This window comes from Trachypithecus francoisi, unplaced genomic scaffold (assembly GCF_009764315.1).
Source record: "Trachypithecus francoisi isolate TF-2019V2 unplaced genomic scaffold, Tfra_2.0 Lachesis_group2, whole genome shotgun sequence".
In the NCBI taxonomy this organism is placed as follows: domain Eukaryota; kingdom Metazoa; phylum Chordata; class Mammalia; order Primates; family Cercopithecidae; genus Trachypithecus; species Trachypithecus francoisi.
This window is the reverse complement of record NW_022681465.1, coordinates 22,765,656-22,773,108: the sequence shown is the minus strand read 5'-3', so window position 1 is coordinate 22,773,108 and position 7,453 is coordinate 22,765,656.

The window sequence follows — 7,453 nt, the reverse complement described above, 5'->3', positions numbered from 1 at the left end:
AATTCTGCTCTGAACCCATTGGGTCCTGAGCTTTTCTTTAATGATAGACTTTTTAATATGGCTTAAATATTATTACCTATTGGTTATTGGTTTGCTTAGGTTTGCAGTTTCTTCGTAGTTGAATCTTAGCAGGTGGCATATGTCTAGGAATTTATCCATTTCTCCTACATTTTCCAATTTATTGACATATAGTTGCTCATGGTAGCCTCTAATGAGTCTTTGAATTTCTGCAGTGTTGGTAATAATCTCTTCTTTTTTCACATCTGATTTTATTTATTTGAGTCTTCTATCTTTTTCTTAGTCTGGCTAAAGGTTTGTTGATGTTGTTTATCTTTTCAAAAAACCAACTTTTTGTTTGTTGATCTTTTGTATTTTTTTGGTTTCAGTTTCATGTATTTCTGCTCTGATCTTTATGATTTATTTTCTTCTACTACATTAGGGTTTGGTTTACTCTTGCCTTTCTAGCTCTTTAAGACATATTGTTAGGTTGTTTATTTGAAATTTTTCTACTTTTTTGATGTAGGTGCTTATTGCTATATATTTTCCTCTTAGTACCGCTTTCCCTGTATCCCACAGGTTTTGGTATGCTGTGTTTCCATTTACATTTGTTTCAAGAAATTTTTAAAATGTCCTTTTAAAATTATTCACTGACCTTTTAAAATTATTCACTGACCCACTGATCATTCGAGAGCATATTGTTTGATTTCCAATCATATGACTGCATAAACAAACTTACAAAGAATCAAAGCAAAAACTAATAAAAACTCTATAATTTAATCCTCCACTTTTTAACTTTTTTGCTGTTTCTACTTATGTCTTATTATACTGTCTATGCCTTAAAAAGTCATAGTTATTGTTTCTGATAGATTCATCTTTTAGTCTTTCCACTCAAAACATGAGTACTTTATACACTACAATTACAGTGTTATAATATTCTATGTTTTACTATTACCAGTTAGTTGTGTAATACTTCAGATGATTTCTCATTGTTCATTAATATCCTTTTCTTTCAGACTGAAGAACTCCCTCTACCATTTCTTATCGGACATGTTTTGTGTTTTAATGAAATCCCTCAGCTTCTGTTTGTCTCAGAAAGCCTTTATTTCTCCTTCATGTTTTACTGGATATGGTATTGTAGGATAACAATTTTTGTCCTTCAGCAGTCACGTCACTCTCTCCTGGCCTGTAAGGTGTCCACTGAGAAGTCTGCTGCCAGACATATTGGACTCCATTGTATGTTATTTGTTTCTTTTCTCTTGCTGCTTTTAGGATCCTTTCCTTATCCTTAACCTTTGGGAGTTTAATTATTAAATGCATTCGGGTAGCATTCTTTGAGTTAAATTGGCTAGATGTTCTATAACATTCTTGTACTTGAAAGTTAATATCTTTCTCTAGGTGTGGGAAATTCTCTGTTACTGTCCCTTTGAATAAACTTGCTACCCGAATATCTCTTTCTATACCTTCTCTTTAAGGCCAATAACTTTTAGATTTTCCCTTTTGAGGCTATTTTCTATATCCTGTAGATGTACTCCATCATTTCTTATTCTTTTTTTATTTTGTCTCCTTGGACTGTGTATTTTCAAATAGTTCTGTCTTCAAGCTCGCTAATTTTTACTTCTGCTTGATCAATTTTGCTAGTAAGAGGCTCTGATATAGTCTTCAGTATATCAAATGTTTTCTTCAACTCCAGAATGTCTGTTTTTTTTTTTCTTGTTAATGATACTTTAAGTTCTAGGGTACATGTGCACAACGTGCAGGTTTGTTACATACGTATACATGTGCCATGTTGGTGTGCTGCACCCATTAACTCGTCATTTACATTAGGTATATCTCCTAATGCAATCCCTCCCCTCTCACCCCACCCCCAACAGGCCCCAGTATGTGATGTTCCCCTTCCTGTGTCCAAGTGTTCTAACTGTTCAATTCCCACCTATGAGTGAGAACATGCAGTATTTGGTTTTCTGTTCTTGTGATAGTTTGCTGAGAATGATGGTTTCCAGCTGCATCCATGTCCCTACAAAGGACACGAACTCATCCGTTTTTATGGCTGCATAGTATTGCATGGTGTATATGTGCCACATTTTCTTAATCCAGTCTGTCATTGATGGACGTTTGGGTGGATTCCAAGTCTTTGCTATTGTGAATAGTGCCGCAATAAACATACGTGTGCATGTGTCTATATAGCAGCATGATTTATCATCCTTTGGGTATATACCCAGTCATGGGATGGCTGGATCAAATGGTATTTCTAGTTCTAGATCCTTGAAAAATCACCACACCATCTTCTACAATGGTTGAACTAGTTTACAGTCCCACCAACAGTGTAAAAATGTTCCTATTTCTCCAAATCCTCTCCAGCACCTGTTGTTTCCTGATTTTTTAATGATCGTCATTCTAACTGGTGTGAGATGGTATCTCATTGTGGTTTGATTTGCATTTCTCTGATGGCGAGTGATGATGAGCATTTTTTTCATGTGTCTGTTGGCTGAATAAATGTCTTCTTTTGAGAAGTGTCTGTTCATATCCTTTGCCCACTTTTTGGTGGGGTTGTTTGTTTTTTTCTTGTAAATTTGTTTGAGTTCTTTGTAGGTTCTGGATATTAGCCCTTTGTCAGATGAGTAGATTGCAAAAATTTTCTCCCACTCTGTAGGTTGCCTTTTCACTCTGATGGTAGTTTCTTCTGCTGTGCAGAAACTCTTTAGTTTAATTAGATCCCATTTGTCAATTTTGGCTTTTGTTGCCATTGCTTTTGGTATTTTAGACATGAAGTATTGCCCATGCCTATGTCCTGAATGGTATTGCCTAGGTTTTCTTTTAGGGTTTTTATAGTTTGGGGTCTAACATTAAAGACTCTAATCCATCTTGAATTAATTTTTGAATAAGGTGTAAAGAAGGGACCCAATTTCAGCTTTCTACATATGGCTAGCCAGTTTTCCCAGCACCATTTGTTAAGTAGGGAATCCTTTCCCCATTTCTTGTTTTTCTCAGGTTTGTCAAAGATCAGATGACTGTAGACGTGTGGTGTTATTTCTGAAGGCTCCGTTCTGTTCCATTGGTCTATATCTCTGTTTTGGTACCAGTACCATGCTGTTTTGGTTACTGTAGCCTTGTAGTATAGTTTGAAGTCAGGTAGTGTGATGCCTCCAGCTTTGTTCTTTTGGCTTAGGACCGTCTTGGCAATGTGGGCTCTTTTTTGGTTTCATATGAACTTTAAAGCAGTTTTTTCCAGTTCTGTGAAGAAAGTCATTGGTAGCTTAATGGGGATGGCATTAAATCTATGCATTACCTTGGGCAGTATGGCCATTTTCACAATATTGATTCTTCCTATCCATGAGCATGGAATGTTCTTCCATTTGTTTGTGTCCTCTTTGATTTCATTGAGCAGTGGTTTGTAGTTCTCCTTGAAAAGGTCTTTCACATCCTTTGTAAGTTGGATTCCTAGGTATTTTATTCTCTTTGAAGCTATTGTAATGGGAGTTCACTCATGATTTGCCTCTCTGTTTGTCGGTTATTGGTGTATAAGAATGGTAGTGACTTTTGCACATTGATTTTGTATCCTGAGACTTTGCTGAAGTTGCTCATCAACTTAAAGAGATTTTGGGCTGAGACAATGGAGTTTTCTAAATATATAATCATGTCATCTGCAAACAGGGACAATTTGACTTCCTCTTTTCCTAATTGAATACCCTTTATTTCTTTCTCTTGCCTGATTGCCCTAGCCAGAACTTCCAACACTATGTTGAATAGGAGTGGTAAGAGAGGGCATCCCTGTCTTGTGCCAGTTTTCAAAGGGAATGCTTCCAGTTTTTGCCCATTCAGTATGATATGATATTGGCTGTGGGTTTGTCATAAATAGCTCTTATTGTTTTGAGATATGTTCCATCAATACCGAATTTATTGAGAGTTTTTAGCGTGAAGGGCTGTTGAATTTTGTGAAAGGCCTTTTCTGCATCTATTGTGGTTTTTGCCTTTGGTTCTGTTTATATGCTGGATTATGTTTATTGATTTGCGTATGTTGAACAAGCCTTGCATCCCAGGAATGAAGCCCACTTGATCGTATGGATAAGTTTTTTGATGTGCTGCTGGATTCGGTTTGCCAGTATGGCGCAGTCAGAGAGAAAGGCCAGGTTACCCACAAAGGGAAGCCCATCAGACTAACAGCAGATCTCTCAGCAGAAATTCTCCAAGCCAGAAGAGAGTAGGGGCCAATATTCAACATTCTTAAAGAAAAGAATTTTCAACCCAGAATTTCATATCCAGCCAAACTAAGTTTCATAAGTGAAGGACTTCATAAGGGAAATTTACATTTACACTCTACCAGTGTGTAGAGGGAAATTTATAGCACTAAATGCCCACAAGAGAAAGCAGGAAAGATCTAAAGTTGACACCCTAACATCACAATTAAAAGAACTAGAGAAGCAAGAGCAAACACATTCAAAAGCTAGCAGAAGGCAAGAAATAACTAAGATCAGAGCAGAACTGAAGGAGATAGAGACACAAAAAACCCTTCAAAAAATCAATGAATCCAGGAGCTGGTTTTTGGAAAAGATCAACAAAATTGATAGCCCTGTAGCAAGACTAATAAAGAAGAAAAGAGAGAAGAATCAAATAGACACAATAAAAAATGATAAAGGGGATATCACCACCAACCCCACAGAAATACAAACTACCATCAGAGAATACTATAAACACTTCTACAAAAATAAACTAGAAAACCTAGAAGAAATGGATGAATTCCTGGACACATACACTCTCTGAAGACTAAACCAGGAAGAAGTTGAATCCCTGAATAGATCAATAACAGGCTCTGAAATTGAGGCAATAATTAATAGCCTACCAACCAAAAAAAGTCCAGGACCAGATGTACTCACAACTGAATTCTACCAGAGGTAAAAGGAGGAGCTGGTACCATTCCTTCTGAAACTATTCCAATCAATAGAAAAAGAGTGAATCCTCCCTGACTTGTTTTATGAGGCCAACATCATCCTGATACCAAAACCTGGCAGAGACACAACAAAAAAAGAGAATTTTAGACTAATATCCCTGATGAACATCGATGCAAAAATCCTCAATGTCTGCTTGTTTTTAATTATTTTAATCTCTTTTTTAACTTATGTGATAGGATTCTGAATTCCTTCTCTGTGTTACCTTGAATTTTGTTGAGCTTCCTCAAAACAGCTAATTTGAATTCTCTTTTTGAAAGGTCACATATCCCTGTCTCTCTGGGACTGGTCCTTGGTGCCTTATTTAGTTAATTTCATGAGGTTATATTTTCCTGCATGGTCATGATGCTTGTGGTTGTTCATCAGTTTCTGAGAATCAAAGAGTTAGGTATTTATTGTAGTCTTCAGAGTCTGGGCTGGTTTATACCTGTTCTTGGGAAGGTTTTCCAAGTATTCAAAAGGATTTTGGTGTTGTTATCTAAGTCGTTGGTCACTGTAGCCATATTTGCATTAGGATGCACCCCAATGCTCAGTAGCACTGTGACTCTTGCAGACTCATCAAGGACTGCCTTGGTGGTCTTGGGTAAGATCCAGGAGAATTCTTGGATTACCAGGCAAAGATTCTTGTTTTCTTCCCTTAATTTCCACCAAACAAATAGAGTCTGTCTCTGTGCTGAGCTGTCTGGAGCTGAGGGAGAGGTGACACAAGCACCACTGCAGCCACAACCACTGGGACTACACTGGGTCAGACCCGCAGCACAGGGTCTCACCCAAGGCCTGCAGGGACCATTGCCTGGCTACCACCCATATTCACTCAAGGCCCAAGGACTCTACAGTCAGTAGGTTGCAAATACAGTCAGGCTTGTGTCCTTCCCTTCAGTGTAGCAAGTGCCACTCAGCCCCAGGTGGGTCCAGAGATGCCATCTGTGAACCAGAGCCTGGAACCAGGAACCTTAGGAATCTACCTGGTGCTCTATTCTACTGTAGCTGAGCTGGCACCCAGGTCGTAAGACAAACTCCTTCTTACTCTTCCCTCCCCTTTCCTCAAGCAGAGGAGTCTCTCCCCATGGCCACCACCACACAGGCCCATAAGGAGTACTGCCTGGCTACCACAAGTTTTCATTCACGGCCCAAGGGCTCTTGAGTTAGCTTGTGATAAATGCTGCCAGGCCTAGGTCTCTCCCTTCAGGGAAGTGGCTTCCCTCTGGCCCAGGGCACACCCAAAAAATGCTGTCCAAGAGTCAAGACCTGGAATCAGGGACCCTGGGTCTCTGCCTGCTCTTTGCCACTATGGCTGAGCTGGTACCCAAGCTATATGACAAGGTCCTCATACTATTCCCTTTTCTTTCCTCAGACAAAAGGAGTCTCTCCCTTAGCTACCACAGTGGGAAGGTGCTGGGTCACACCTGAAGCCAGCATGGTTCTGAGTCTTACCTAAGGCCCATGGCAAGTACAACCTGGCTACTACTGCTGATTTAGTCAGCAGGTGTTGAATCCTGCCAGGACTGGTATCTTCCCTTCAAGGAAGCAGTTTCCCTTCTGGCCCAGGGTATATCTAGAAATGTCATCCGGGAGCTAAGGGGCCTCACAACTCTGCCTGGTGCTCTACCCTACTGTGGTTGAGCTGGTGTTGAGGTTGCAAGACAAGGTCTTCTTTATTGTTCCCTCTCCTCTCCTCAAGAAGAAGGAAAGAGTCTCTCCTGAAGCTGTGAGCTGTGCCTCCTAGGATTGGGAGGGGTGATGCAAGCACTCCCTTGGTCATCCCAACTGTCTCACTAGGTCATGTATACCCCAAGTCCACTGGCTCTGAGCCCAGGACAGCACCAAGATCTGCCCAGGAATTGCAACCCTTGTGGCTTACATTCCCTTTCAAATTTATTTAGGGCCCCAGAGCTGTAGCTTGCAGTGATGGGGCTAGCTGGAACTCAGGTTCCAACTGCTGGAAGAGGTAATTCTCCCCTAGCTAGGGCTGATCTAAATACTCCCTCCCAGTGTGCCAGCTGAGTTCTGCCCCATGTTTCCGCAGTGACAGGGCAGCACTGAGTTCCAAAAGGAAGTCCCACTATCACTGCACTCTCCCTTCTCCAAATACACAGATTCTCTCTCTACACCAAATAGCTGCTGCCATGGGATGAGAGAGGGGTGGTATAGGGGATTCAAGACTGTCTTTCTTACCCTTTTACAGTGCCTATTTCCTTAATTTGATGTTAAAATCGGTCACTGCGATTACTTATCTGATTTTTGGTTCTTAATGAAGTTACTTTTTTGGTGTAGGTAGTTGTTCAATTTGATATTTCTGTAGAGGCGACAATTGCTAAAGGCTTCTAATCAGCCATCATGCTCTACCTACCCCAAGAAGTCCATTCTTAAAGGGAGAACTCGGTGGTGCACCTTAATGTTCATCACAGTTCATCTTGAGCTATTTGAATCCACTTCTTTGTACACGTCTGGGAAGCTGCTCCTCTGCGATTCCAGTGGGCTTCTCTTTCTGGGGCACTCTTTTGTTTTCA